The 16,063-nt window shown below is 40.6% G+C and overlaps 1 pseudogene; it reads right to left on the bottom strand.

Moving 5' to 3' along the window:
* Positions 1-385: 385 nt before the first annotated feature.
* Positions 386-1,394, bottom strand: LOC116457429 (nucleoredoxin-like; annotated as a pseudogene).
* Between the last annotated feature and the right edge of the window lie 14,669 nt (positions 1,395-16,063).

Genomic DNA, 16,063 nt, shown 5'->3' on the forward strand with positions numbered 1-16,063 from the left:
AGGGTCTCTGTATGTGCGTGCTGAAACCAGAGTCAGAGCAAGAGCCCTGATCCATTGGCCCTTCACACTCACTCTGCAGAAGAACGCCCTGGCAGATCTTTCACCAAAAGCCAGTGACTTTGCGAAAGTGATGCAGTCCTTGTTCTGGCTAGGCTATGCCATCTCGTGATCCCAAGCAGAGTCTCTAAACATGGTGGATTCTGCTGCTGCTGAGAGGGCACATACCCCAGGGTGCTAGCTAGTGAATGCAGAAGCAAGGCAACACAGAGAGGTTGGACACTTGGGTTGTGTGATTCAGGACACACTGGATAAGTCCAAGGGTGGAGGGAAGAAAGGGGAGGAGAAGACTGAATTCTCAATAACATCTCAGAAGGCCAGCGCTCCATTAGATGGGCTCTGGATTGAGCTTTTCTGCCAGGAAGTTATTCACAAAGTCCTCCACAATGGCAGGGGTGATCTCTTCCCACTTCCGTCACATACTCTGTCAGTGCCGCATGTCCAGGATAGTGAGCAAAGGGGCAGCCTCAGGAGGGTTGGTGTAATCTTGCAGGAAGTCAATCATATCATCCTCCCCAGGTACAAAAAATGGAAGTGATGCTCCTCCTCTTTGGCTTTGCACTTGGCAATGATTTTCTCAGCTATTGGCTGAATCAGCTGCTTGCTTTCTGGGGACTCTCTGTCATCCTCAGAGTCTACAAAAAGGAGGAGGCAGGGGCCAGTTGAGCTGCACAGTGTTGGAGTCGGAGAGCTTCAGCACGGGCTTGAGTGCCATGGGAGCTCCCAGCAGTCCTTATTGTTAAGCACTTCCACTCACCCCACCACACGATCACCTCGCCCTGTGGGTCTAGCACAAAGAGCATGGGGAATGCCTTGGATTCTATACAGCCAGTTGGGGTATGACATCCAGGCCTTTTCAGTGTAGGGGATAGTGAGCCAGAACCTATCACTGAAGTACTGTTTGAAGGACTCTCTGATCTGTCTTCACTGACTAAGATAATCTCAAAGTTCTGGCCTGCTTCCTTGATCTTCTAATAAGATTCCACCAGGACCTGGGTGAGGTTTTGGCAAGATGAACACACATGTGCAGAGAAATAGGGTCCTATGTAAGAACTTTCCGGGATGCTGCTCTCCAGGAACTGTGAGTCATTTCATAAACCTGAAAAGTTTAGGTCCCCAAGGGAATTCGATAACTTCTAGGTCATCTCAGATAACCAGCAGCACATTCTTGCACACAACCTTTGCAGTGGTGGCATCTATGAATATTAGCAATGGAATATTGGAAATTTGGTATTTGTTCCAAAGTTTCTGTGCTTCTCCTTGTAGAGCAGTACCAGCCAATGCATGTTCCGCAGGAAGTCCTACCACTGCCACTGGTCATCCTTGCTGCTGCTCATCACCAGGTTCTAACCAAGCTGCTCCTCCAAGAAGCCCACCCTCTTGGCCCACCACAACCCCAACGCACAAGCAGATGGGTAGGCAGGCAGCAGCAACCCCGCTTCCTCTGTCCACCTGGCCTGGACACTGCTAATTATTAATCACAACAAGGGTGCTGGTGGGTACTCTGATGCCAGGTTCAACTCCCTGTCATGGAGAGCTGTAGCTGATTTTTTATCTAATTACCTAAGAAGCAGCATGCACAAATGAGTGAGCATCACTTATTTGTCTTGGTAGTATATGAGTCCACTTTCACACTGCTATAAAGATACTACCCGAGACTGGGTAATTTATAAACAAAAGAGGTTTAGTTGACTCACAGTTCTGCATGGCTGGGGAGGTCTCAGCAAACTTACAATCATGGTGGAAGGCAAAGGGGAAGCAGGCACCTTCTTCACAAGGTGGCAGGAGACAGAATGTGCAAGGGAAACTGCCATTTTTAAAACCATCATGTCTCATGAGAACCCCCTCACTATCATGAGAACAGCATGGGGGAAACCAACCCCGTGATCCAATCATCTCCTACCAGGCCCCTCCCTTGACATGTGGGAATTAAAATTCCACACGAGATTTGGGTGGAGACACAGAGCCAAACCATATCATTCAACCCCTGGCCCCTCCCAAGACTCACGTTGTTTTCACATTTCAAAACACAATCATGCCTTCCCAACAGTCCTCCAAAGACTTAACTCATTCCAGAATTAACCCAAAAGTTCAAGTCCAGAGTTTCATTTGAGACGAGGCAAGTCCCTTCTGCCTATGAGCCTGTAAAATCAAAAACAAGTTAGTTACTTCCAAGATACAATGGGGGTACAGGCATTGGGAAAATATTCCCATTCTAAATGAGATAAATTGGCCATAACAGAGGGGTTACAAGCCCTACGCAAGCCTGAAACTTGGCAGGGCATTCATGAAATCTTAAAGCTCCAAAACCATCTCCTTGGACTTCATGCCTCACACCCAGGGCACACTGATGCAAGGGGTGGGCTCGCAAAGCCTTGGGCAGCTCTGCTGTTGTAGCTCTGCAAGGTACAGCTCCTGCAGCTGCTTTCAAGAGCTGGTGTTGAGTGCCTATGACTTTTCCATGTGCACAGTGCAAGCTGTTGGTGGATCTACCATTCTGGGGTCTGAAGGATGGCGGCCTTCTTCTCAGAGATCCACTAGGCAGCACCCCAGTGGCAACTCTGTGTGGGAGCTCCAACCCCACATTTCCCCCTCTGCATTGCCCTAGTAGAGGTTCTCCATGAGGGTTCCACCCCTTCAGCAGGCATCTGCCTGGACATCTAGGTGTTTCCATACATCCTCTGAAATCTAGGAGGAGGCTTCCAAAGCTCAACTATTATCTTCTGTGCACCCACAGGCCCAACACCCAATGGAAGCTGCCAAGGTTTGGGGCTTGCACCCTCTGAAGCCACAGCCCAAGCTGCATCTTGGCTTATTTTAGCCATGGCTGGAGCTGGAGTGGCTGGGACACAGGACACCAAGTCCCAAAGCTGCACAGAGCAGCAGGGCTCTGGGCCTGACCCATGAAGCCATTTTTCTCTCCTAGGCCTCTATATGTGTGATGGGAGGGGCTGCCATGAAGGTGTTTGACATGCTCCACAGACATTTCCCCATTGTCTTGGCTTTTAATAGTCAGCTCCTTATTACTTATATTTCTGTAGCCAGCTTCAATTCCTCCTCAGAAAATGGGTTTTTCTTTTCCACCACATAATCAGCCTGCAAATTTTCCAAACCTTTACGGTCTACTTCCCTTTTAAACATAAATTCCAATTTCAAACCATGTCTTTGTGAATGCATATAACTGAATGCTTTCAGAATAAGCCAGGTTACCTCTTGAATGCTTTGCTGCTTAGAAAGCTCTTCCACCAGATGCTCTAAATCATCTCTCTCAAATTCGAGGTTCCACAGAGCCCTAGGGCAGGGGCAAAATGCCACCAGTCTCTTTGCTAAAGCATAGCATGAGTGGCTTTTACCCCAGCTCCCAATAAGTTCCTTACCTCCATCTGAGACCACCTCAGCCTGGAATTCATTGTCCATATCACTATCAGCATTTTGGTCAAAACCATTCCACAAGTCTCTAGGAAGTTCCAAACTTTTCCACATCTACCTGTCTTCTTCTGAGCCCTCCAAAGTGTTTCAACCACTGTCTGTTACCCAGTTCCAAACTCACATCCACATTTTTAGGTTATCTTTATAGCAGTACCCAACTTCTGGTACCAATTCTCTGTATTAGTCCATTTCACACTGCTATAATGATACTACCTGAGACTAGGAAATTTATAAACAAAAAATGTTTGATTGGCTCACAGTTCCATATGGCTAGGGAGGTTTCATCAAACTTACAATCATGGCAGAAGGAGAAGGGGAAGCAGGCACCTTCTTCACAAGGTGGCAGGAGAGAGAGAATACACGAGGGAAACTACCACTTTTAAAACCATCAGATCTTGTGAGAATTCCCCCACTATCATGAGAACAGCATAAAGGAAACTGCCCCCATGAACCAATCATCTCCTACCAGGTCCCTCTCTTGACATGTGGGGTTTAAAATTCCACATGAAATTTGGGTGGGGAAACAGAGCCAAACCATGCCAGTTAGTAAGCATTCTAGGTTAATTGAGGAAAGGATAGCTTAACGTGGTTTTAACCCCGTACCTTGCAAAAGAAAAACCTTGAGATTTGTACTCTTGGGCCAGGGTTTCTCGACTGTGGCATTATTGTCATTTTGGGCCAGATAGTTTTTCTCTTGTGAAGGGTTGTCCTGTGTGTTATATGAAGTCTAGAAGTATCCAAAGTCTCGACTCGGAAGATGCCAGTTATACCTATACATTGAGACAACCAAAAATGTCTCTGGACATTACCAAGTGTCCCATATAAGCAAAATTGCCCCTTTTGAGAAGCAGTCCCCTAGATGTATCTTATAAGAACTTTTACAATAGCTGCAAATGGCTTCCTGTTATCCTCCCAGATATCACCATTAATTAGACTTTTTGTCTGTTTCCAAATTGCTCCACACCTTCCCCAAAGTATCAGGTACTCTGTGTATCATTAAAGATACTATTCTTATAATTAAATACCAAGAACTTATATTGAATTGGTTTAATAAAGACTACTAGAGTTCTCTGCTTTTTACAATCTCTTTTTCCTAAAGGTTTCCAAAATTCTGGTTTATCTTAGCCTGACAATAAGTTAGCATTTAACTACTCAGCTGTTGGGCATTCTCTTTTACAGCCAGGGCTCTCTAGAGAATTGAATTGTTCACAGAAAATACCAAAGGGACATCTGTAGTATTCTCTTCTCTGCTTTGTCTCTGCCTTGACCCAAATTCTCTGCTTGCATCAGGTTTATGGTACAGTAATTGGAGGCCCAAAGAAAGCTAGTTTATCCTAATGATATAAAAATAGTTACTAACATACATGTACAGTGTTCTATGAATGTATTTATGCATATTCTTTTAAAAACATGTACAGAGCTTTATATACAAAAGCTGGGAAGAAGACAAACTGGGATTTCCTTTGTCCTTCCTTCCCAACTCTGCATTCTAATATTAGTTTAAATTTGATCCACTTTCATCTTTACTTGGAAAGTATGAATTTAAAAAATATAGCTTTCCAATTTTCCTTTCAAGATATGCCACGTAGTTAAATGCTCTTCAGGCTTCTAATAGAAGAAAATATCCATTATGTTTTGTTTGTGACAATCAGGGTGGAGAACATAATGTTTTGGCTCTTCTGAGGAAGAAAGGGCTTCTGGAAAAATGCTAGCAAGTATTTAAATAATTATAATCACACACATAAAATTAAGTATTCTTAGAAATGCATTATGGTGCTTTTTTTTACTGGGTAGGGTAAATAAGGAACAGATTTTTATTTTTATTTTTTTAGTTTTATTAGGGACATTTTATAAATCACAATGCAGTGAACTTCACCACATGAGTCGAGCTGGCCCACTGCCACTACTCAGCTCTGTAAAAGCACCAGCTCTCCTTTGAATTCCGAGAACAGCTCTTGGCCTGTGAGAACATCTGGGACTCAAAGTTTTGGAAAGAAACAGTTCAGGTCCCTTTAGAAGGGCTCTCCCTATGGTGGGAACTGGAGTATGCACACACTTAAAAAGGATTTTGCAGAACCATTGGCCAGAGGCATTGGCTTAGAGCTGTAGCACCAGGGAAGATCAATGTGAGACCAAAACAAATCCCCAAGAAGCTTCATGAAGTCATTCAGTGGGATTCAGGGGCCCAGAGTATGTTTTGTATATCTTCTGTATTCTTTTTCTATGTGTTTTTTTTAGGGAAAATGAGTGTATTATGGCAATGGGTCCTTGCATTCTCCTAAAATAGTGATGAAGAAAGGGAGGCAATCTGAAAAAGGCAGGGGCTTAAGGGTATATTCAGAGGAGCCCAAGCAAAGCTGATTCCACATATAAAGTGCTGCATAATGAATTCTGACAATGATTTTCAAAGCACAGAATGTAGACGCTAACAGGTGAATAGTCTTGTCTAACAGTTATATGGGGGAAAGCCACTCATGAACGTAGAATTGGTAGTTATCTAATCTACCAGAGAAAAGCTCCCTTAACTGCACCCCTGACTATTCACTTGGGGGGCTCTGCCCCATCAGCTGCCAATAATGGCATGTCCTGTTCCTTGTGGAGGAGGGAGAAACAGGAAAAGGTGGGTAGAGAGAGGTGTACACACACATAGGCATGTGTGTATTTATCTTCAGCAAGAATCTTTTCTTCCTGACTCATTCAGGATGCTTTAAGATGAAGAGAGATAGTATTCATTAAACATAATTACCTGAATGATTTTAATTACAAATCATTAAGGAGAGATATAGCCTTGTATTTTCTTAGAAAATGGAGCACTTAAGAAATCATGTTGCCCCTTTCTCTGATCTTTTGGCTTTACAGATGCATGTTATGGAGTGTAATTTGGACAAAGCTGTGGGAGCTCTGAGGTATATAAAATTAAATTACACTGCCAACAAAATAAGATTTCTTTGGCTCACCCTCGTCCTCTCTTTTGAGACTCAAAGGCCCTGCCAAGTGCCCCAAGATGATTATTTCTGAGAGCCCCCACGTGGCATAGGCTACTAACCTTTCCTTTGGAATCCAACATTGTTCACTATCTTTGCTGCCACCTTGCTGTATGGGTCCAAAGCCACCTTGTTGTGACAGTGCCTTAGTGCAATATTCTCAATGACATTCCTGCTGTGGGTCTGACTTGGTGAATATTGAGTACGACTGCAGTCTCTAGAACTCAGGAAATGTCAAAACCGAGCTGTTATAAGCCCTAAAATGTAGTGCATCTCCCTTTCCCTTTTTACACTGTACAAAAGGCTGTGTGGCATTGCCAATAATTCATAAAGAGTTATTTTCATTCCACTTAACATTCATTTCTGCCTATGACTCTATGGGGCATTTTGGGTGACAAACAAAATAACAGACATTGTACTCATTGCTTGCTGTAGACTCAGTCTCTCTTTGAGCTACTTTTGAGGCACCTTTTCTCTGGATAAGTCTTCCTCAGGGAACGCTTAGGTTCCTTATGCAAACGAACTCATGATAGGCTACTTCCTAGGCATCCAGACAGATTAAGGTAACAGAGTTTGGGTTCAAGCCCAGATCCCAAATCCTATATATTAGTTGTAATTTGAGGATATTTTAATACATTCTATTTCAAAATAAAATCAAGAGAAAAAATGGGACCGCAATCTGTATATGCAAAATCTGTATATTCTACAATAAGAGAACAGGACAAGCCAAGATGAGCAATCACCTAACATTCCAATTTTGTTTTGTTTGGTTTGGTTTGGTTTTTTGGTTTGTTTTCAGTCAGTCTTAATTAAGGCATATATTCCTTCCTAATGAATATTTATTGGAAATTTAATGTTTTGTTCTCAGCAAAATAACAGACTAATTATTAAGTAGATATGTTTGAAATTTCTGGCTGACTAAATAAATGCATCTACATTTCTTTCTTTCAAATTAGCTTTATGTGAGTCATTAAAGACCAAGTGGGTCCAGGAGTTCACTGGCATTCTGACATATTATTGTATTCATTATATCGCTGGATATATAAATTTCAAGATCTGTAGAAAATACTGGCTGGCTTATCTAACATTCCTTCATATAGAGAACAACCATTTACATTTGTCCATAGAGGACAAGATCAATTGAGTTTACAATGAAGACACTTTATCTTTCAGTAACTTCTGATCCTTCAATAACTTCTGATTCAGTAACTTCAAATCTTTTAGTAACTTTTGAATCACCAATGAGTAAGTCAGGTTTAGCTGAGTTTTAGTGTGTTTTATTGCAGTCTGCTGAAATTGGCAATCCATGTCCATTATATATAGTAACTGTGCATTCAGTGACATAGTTGAATAACACAGTCACTACCCACAAATATGATAGAAACTTTCCTGTAGCCTCCTTTTCTTATCTCAAGTGTTCTCATGGACTGGGGTATGGATATGTTATCCTTCTTGGTCACTGAGCCACAGAGTGAATGACAGATCTATTCACCTGGTTCTTACTAACTGCTTACGAGTCCATTTATGAAATTTAGGCTGTCAGTAACAGCAACCAGAAGTCCCTGAACAAGTAGATAATAAAATGCTTGCCTGCAAAGATGATTATAGTACAACTTAAGATTGACTTTGTTTGGAGCTGTCAATGACATTTCTACTGGGCTCTTCCCATCCTGGAAAGAACAACAGAAGCATGTGTATGTATGCTATCACCTTCCAGTCACCTCCAACCCTCACAAAAATATCAAAAGACTTCCCAGTCTTGGGGAAATCTGACAAGAGACAGAATTATGAGAGTCATCTTCTCTGTGTTCATCACATCTGAGTTATTTTATAAGCCAAAACCTAAGAGCATTTTTCATGTCTGTAGAGCTATTCACAGGAGGTGGCGTGGGAGCACCAAATCCCAACCCTGTGCTGATTGGTGTGAGCCCTAGATACAGGACAACAGGAGAGACCTGAGACCTTCCCATATCATACTAAGTCAAAATGCTGATACAACCCTCAGGAATTCGGCCGGGTGTGGTGGCTCACGCCTGTAATCCCAGCACTTTGGGAGGCCGAGGCAGGTGGATCACGAGGTCAGGAGATTGAGTGCATCCTGGCTAACACAGTGAAACCCCGTCTCTACTAAAAATACAAAAAATTAGCTGGGCATGGTGGTGGACACCTGTAGTCCCAGCTACTCAGGAGGCTGAGGCAGGAGAATGGCATGAACCTAGGAGGCCGAGCTTGCAGTGAGCCGAGATCACGCCACTGCTCTCCAGCCTGGGCGACAGAGCGAGACTCCATCTCAAGCAAACAAACAAACAACAATAACAAAAAACCCTCAGGAATTCAATGCTTTCAAGGGGAAAAAGCCAATGACACTCTCACAGTGTCATTCAAAAGGGAACTAACTAACAAAGAATGGTAGCAGGGAAATCTGTGAGCTACGTCGTAACCCCTGGCAACAAGCATGCACCAACTCCACTTCCTGGCCATCATTCACACCTGATGTTCTTGGAAATGTGTGTTTTGCCCCCCCATGCTTAACAAAACAACTCTCTACAGGATTATGCCATATGATCAGGTCTAAAGGTTTTTCCAATCTAAAGTATAAGCTCCCACGTCCCCAAGGGCAGGGACTTCTGTTTCTTTTATTCATTGAATAAAAGTACTCATTAGAGCATCTGGCACACATCAGTGCTCAATAGATACTTATGAATGAATACACAAATGAATCCTGTGGTATATTTTATTTCTATGCAGCATTTGACAGCTTTGAAGAAGACTTGAATTTGCTCCCTCAGCATCCAGGCCACTGCAGTTTGCTGTTTTTCTCCCTACCTCTCTGACTACATGTTTTTTGTTTTTCATTTTTTTGTTTGTTTGTTTAATTTCCTAGCTCTTCTTCTTCCCATCTCCTTTAATTACTCTCATTCTTAAAAATCGTATTTATGTTCAATTTTTTAAAATCGTGCCACAATAAGAATAGATTTCACCTTGACCTCTGTTACAGGAGCTTTGCTTGTAAGTTAAGCTAGTATAAGCATAAATACAGGAGAGGATTAGGAAGCACTTACTGGCTACTTAAACTGAAAACTACAGAAGGAGAGTTAGTCCAAAGCACAGCTAGATTCAGAGATTGTGGAGTTGGCTGTTTCCTGAAATTGCATGGTGGCCCCTGGGAACTTCTGAACTCCATCCTCATTATTCCCAGTTCAATCGGAGAGAAGCTACCTCCCTGCTCTTTCTGACACACACGGCAGTTGGAAATGAGAGTGCACTGATTGCTTTGGTGTATACTTCAGGATCTACCCAGGAGCCCTGGGTATGGAGTCATTCTCAATTGAAATACGTCATTCTCAATTGAAATACATGGGCTGAGAGTTGGGAAGGGTTATATCTCCAAAGCAAAATTCGGGGTTGCCTGGATTCTTGGCTAGCATCTTAAAAGATGCATGTCATAAGTAGACTATGTAGTTAAGACCACTATAATGGTTAACTTTGTTGTGGGAGGATACTTGGTAATGTCAGGAAAAGTTACGAGTTTTTTTTGTTTTTGTTTGTTTGTTTGTTTTTGTTGTTGTTGAGACGGAGCCTTGCTCTGTTGCCAGGCTGAAGTGCAGTGGCATGATCTCGGCTCACTGCAACCTCCACCTCCCAGGTTCAAGCGATTCTCCTGCCTCAGCTTCCCGAGTAGCTGGGACTACAGGCATGTGCCACCATGCCCAGCTAATTTTTTTGTATTTTAGTAGAGACAGGGTTTCACCATGATGGCCAGGATGTTCTCGAGCTCCTGACCTCGTGATCTGCCTGCCACGGCCTCCCAAAGTGCTGGGATTACAGGCATGAGCCACTGCACCCGGCCTGTATGAAGGTTTTTTAAGATGCTAGTACCATATTTGTTGATTTAGGAGCTGGTTACAGGATAAAAAATCTTCCAAGTCACACTTTTGGTTGGAGCCTACTTCTGCATGGATTGTATACCTCAATAAAAAGTTTACTTTAAAATTTAAAAAAGGGGTAGACATGGTGGCTCACACTTGTAATCCCAGCACTTTGGCAGGCCAAGGCCAGTGGATCACTTGAGCTCAGGAACTCAAGATCAGCCTGGGCAACATTGCAAAACCTCATCTCTACAAAAAATACAAAAATGAGCTGGGTATGGTGGCACATGCCTGAAGTCCTAGCTACTTGGGAGGCTGAGGTAGGAGGATTGCTTGAGCCAGGGAGGCAGAGGTGGCAGTGAGCCATGATCATGCCACTGGACTCCCTCCTGGGTGAAAGAGCAAGACCCTGTCTAAAAAAAAAAAAAAAAATTAAAAAAATAAAGAAAACGATGTTAAAATGTGTTTGCAGGTAAATACTTCCTCATATCTGATAGTTTATTACCTATGGAGACTTATCAATTGGTATGTTTCTGACCTCTCTTTACCTTTTTCTTAGCCTGTCTCTAGAATAGGAAATGACTTATCTGATGAGTGAGTTTGGAAGACAGGCTATTATACCAAAAGTTACTTGAGGGTAGAAAGTATGTTTTTTATATATATAGTCTCCACAGTCCTACAATAGTGCTTTACTCAATAAATACTAAGAAATTTATGAGTGACTATATATCATCTATATAAGTCCAAGGAAAGAAAACAACGTTACGATAGGATAGTTGGCCCCAAAGCCTCAGGACATTGTGTTCCATCAACCGGGGGTAGCTAACTATGGCCCATGCACCAAATACAGCCCAACACCTGTTTTTGTAAGTAAAGTTTTATTGGAACACAGGAACACAGCCATGCTTATTCATTTTTATGCTGTCTATGGCTGCTTTCACTACAATGGCAGAGTCGAGTAGTTCCAATAGAGACCATATGGCCTGCAAAACAGAAAATATTTATTATTTGGCCCCTTACACATAAAGATTGTTGATCCCTGCTGTAAACCATTAGCTTGGACCTAGCTACTTATTTATTGAGCCACTGTTAATTGATTCATTCACTAGATCTTTGTTGACCATACAGTATTATGCTAGGCACTGTGCTGGGTACTGAGGACTAGGCAACGAACAACAAAGATGAGGTTTCCGCCATTGTGAAGCTTACAGAGTGGTGGGTTACACTAACTAGGGCAATATTTGAAAATGTTTATGGCTTCATCTTTCCCTCAATTCCTATTTCTAGGGCTTCAAATAATCACGGCTTCAAATACTCAATCTAAACCCCAAACTGAAGGTTTGCTTTATAATTTTTCAACAAATTTTGTTCTTGGAAAAAATATCTGTGATAAAGTACCAACATAATGTGCTCTTGTCATTTGCTTTTCAACATTGAAAGAGAGAGTGGGCTATTGATGTTTGCTGTTTTGTAATCAGAAAATGCTTAGGGGAAAAATATCTGCAAACTCGGTCAGCACAGCATTTTGGAAATGAAGCGGTTAATCTCATTTTATTCCCTTCATTGTTAGTGGAACAAGTTAGGACTTAATCAACTTGCTTTTCAAATGTAACCCTTTTTAATGAAACATGAGGTTACAAAGTTCTCATTCTTCAGATCAACCCAAGCTGAAAAAAAGTTTTCAGGTCAGTTAACACATGCTTCCTATCCGCACCATGACATTCTGTGGGGGGAGAGGAGGAGTTGTGCAAAGAAGGGATTTAGCCATTATTACTGCTCAAATGTCCTAAAATTTACAATACAGCCAGCTGATGGACTATTTGGCTTTCACCTATGCCCCTGTTACAGGTACAAAAAGAAAGAATTTTGAAACATCTATACTTGTTCTGTCATACTACAAACATAAATGATCCCAACATGAATGTATGGGGAAAGACACTGCAGATTCCACGCTTTCCTTCTCTATAGACCTGCAGCATTTCTCATTGGTTCAGAGCACATCTGGTAAGGCCAGGTTGCCCTCAATACTTGCTCCCTACACTGAACCTTTCTTCAATTCTATATACAACTCTTAGCAAGTGTTGATGTTGCCACCATGACTGTAGGATTATTCTGGAAAAATCTGGACTCTGATTCCCAAAGGCTCAATTCCCATTCATGTATGTGGAAGAGGATGGGCAATGTCAAAAAGTCATGATTTCAAATGCAAAAGGAATTCTTTCCTTTTCAGCAGAAAACATGAAAATATTTCTTTCTCCCTCTAACACTTGCATCTATGCTACTTCAAATGAAATGAGACTTAAATTTTGTCTGCCTCCTAATCATGTAGTGAGAGATCCATAGTGATTAGTAAAGTCTTCCCAGACTATGATGATAAGAGAGCCAAGAAATGTTGCCCTGGTATCTAAAACACTCTTCCACTCAAATCAAAAGTTTCCAGAATATCTCATAATGCACCATGAGGCCTGACAAATAATTTTAGAGGGAATTGGAGATTCTTACACATTGGTCAGAAGAGGGACTGGCTCTGCAAAGGTTCTTAACCCATTTGCCCTTTTTTTTTTTTAATTAATGGAAGATGTTGGGTATATATTATTTATACGTTACTGCATAAGTTTAAGTTTACATTACACAAACAAATCAGGACCTGGAGCATCCTGGTACCTAGGGTTGCTTCACAGGAACCGGCAGTTCTAGGCCAGAATTGTTTTTCATGTCGAAGGTGATTCTGCTCAGGGCTGAAGCCACTGCGTAAACAAACTGACGGTTTGAAAAGAAACACCCCAGGTTTAATTCCATTTGGAACTAAGTTTAGATTATAATTTATCTTGTAACAGAATTACATTTTTAAAAAGATGTTTATAATTTTAACCATTAGTGTTTTTGTACATAACAGATAGCCAAAACTGTGTCAACTTCAAGTACTTTCTTCTGCAGCAAAGAAAGTGAGAGCTGCCCTCTTTGTAACTCTGGAGAGTTACTCCATACAGGCCACAAAGACCAGGACAATTGAAGAGTCCCAGGAGGGGCCACTCATGATGGTCCCTTTTCTTATTTTCTTTTCTACGAAAATTAAATACAGAGGTCATGGGGCTCTGGGGGGCTATCTCCAACTTCTGTCCATGCAAATAGCCCCTGATCAGAAGAAGACTTCCATGCATTCCTGCTAACACATCTCAGAGGGTCCAGAATGGAACACATATTTCACATACAGAGTGCTTCTCAAACATTAAAGCACATCTAGACCACCTGGGGATCTTGTTTTGTAAAGATTCTGATTCAAGACATCAGGACAGGGACTGAGATTCTACATTTTCGGCATGCTCTTGGGCAATGCTTCTGGTCCTCTGACCATACTCTGAGATCTGAGCATAAAGAGCAACAACTTTGGGGTAGGCACCTGGAATTTTATGTGGAAAAGAATATTCTGAAGCTAAATTCTCACTTTTGGGGAAAGAATGATGTCATCTATGAGTGAACTTTGCCTTGGTGATGGTGGCAGTAGCAATAGTGTCAGGTTTTTGTTTTTTTTTTTACCACTCCTAGACAGTCATGACAGAATCTCATCACCCTGCTTTAGGAGATAGAAAGTCCTGGAGTTCACAGTATTCTCTTATTTCCAGAAGAACTTAGAATTCCTGCATACTGATGAGATTATTATCTGGTATAATTATGATGGTACAATTATGAAGAATCTTTTGCAGATGAAGTTTCAACAAAAAGGTTAAGTACAGTAGGTAAGGTCACATAGAAAATCAAGAATACACTTTAGTTTTCCTTTCTCCTAAAATATTTCCATGATTACATTGGCCTGCAACTCATTTTTTGGTATCAAATGTATGTGAAATACAAGCAGAAAATAGATATGAATTGACCTATTCTTAAAAACCCAATGCTTGAAAATTCATTGTTTTTTGTTGCAAAGGATAGATTAAGTGGAAATTATTTACATTTATAAATATATCTTTATAGTAAATTCAGCAAATGTTTTAAAATAAAATTAGTTTTGTTAAATTGTCCACATATTTTTAATGAAATGTATTATACTTATAGATCCATTAGGATATAACCACAATAATAATGATGGTGAAAATTGGATGGATATATTATTGAATGGAAAGAGCATTGGAACGAAAGTTAGAAAAACTGGATTTGAATTTCTGCACTGCCATTATCTAATTGCATGAACTTGGACAAGATGCAGATGCTTCTAGACTTATAGTGGGGTTATGTCTTCATAAACTCATGGTAAGTTGAAGATGCCATAAGTTGAAAATACATTTAATACACCTAACCTACCCAGTATTATAGCTAAGCCTAGCCTATATGAAACGTGCTTAGAACACTTACAGTAGTCTATAATTGGGCAAAGTCATCTAACATAAGACCTATTTTATAAAAAAGTGTGGAATACTGTATGCAGATGAGCATTTTGTAGACATAATGGGATGTGAAAACACAAAACGCAATATCCAAAAAACACTGCAACACTGTACACTGTAAAATCTAGGTTGTTTACCCTTGTGATCACATGGCTGACCGGGAACTGTTCATTGCCACTGCCCAGCTTTGCAAGAGAGTGTTATACCACATATAGCTAGCCTGGGAAAATATCACAATTCAAAAATTAAAGTGTAGTGTTTATTGAATGTTTATCACTTTTACACCATCATAAAGTTGAACAATCCTATGTTAAACCATTGTAAGTTGGTAACCATCTGTTCTGTGTGTCTGTGTGTGTGTGTGTATGTGTTCATGCATGTTCATGCACACGCTTGTGCATATGAAGAACAATTTGCCCTCTGTATATCACTGAGCTATAATGAGGGTCAAATAAGGTGATGTGAAAGGCTCTATAAGTGGAAAATAGCTAAATGATTATTTTTATAATAAAAACCTTAATGTTAACTCATATGTGATAGCATAAAGCATATAACAATATTTGTGTCTTGTGTTAGTTGATACAGGGAGTGTATAATGTCATTAACATAGTTGTACTACCAGGCTCTGTTAATTAAGGATTGTTGGCAATTTTGTCATTAATTTTATAATTTGTGTGTGTGTGTGTTTGTGTGTGTGAGAGAGAGAGAGAGAGAGAGAGAGAGAGAAGCCTGTATAGCTGAAAGACAATATCCTTTTGACAAAAGTGGGTAAGTACACTACCTGATGCTTACAAATCAGTAGAAATCTAAGAAATAACAAGAGAAAATAAAAGCCATTTAGAACCAGGTTTGGTATTATTCAAAGAAGCAAGGTAAATAAATGGACAATTGATATTGATAAGACTTGTCCAAAATAGGGAATTCCATTAGAAAGCAAAACAATTAGGAGAAGCAAAGCGTAGTGCTGTAATTATCTCAAGCTAATAACCAAATTAAAAATCCCAAATTTTACACCTCCGAATTTAATTTCGAGAATTAGTCCAAATGCAGCTAAAATGAATACCACCAAACTGTATGTCTGAGAAGTATTTTTTATTATTTTATTTTAATTTTTCAATTTTTTAAAATTGTGATAAGAACACTTGACATGAGATCTTCCTTCTTAACAAATGTTTAAATGCCCCATACAACATTGTTAACTCTAGGTCCAATGTTATAAATGACACATAATAGTTTTAGAAAGTGGGGGAAAAATATTTTATCTATAAATTTTTAAGAAATGGTTGCCAGCTATTTCCTGTTGCCATAACTACTAAGGACAGAAAAGTAGTTTCCTACACAA

This window comes from Hylobates moloch, unplaced genomic scaffold (genome assembly GCF_009828535.3).
Source record: "Hylobates moloch isolate HMO894 unplaced genomic scaffold, HMol_V3 SCAFFOLD_18, whole genome shotgun sequence".
Taxonomy (NCBI): Eukaryota; Metazoa; Chordata; class Mammalia; order Primates; family Hylobatidae; genus Hylobates; species Hylobates moloch.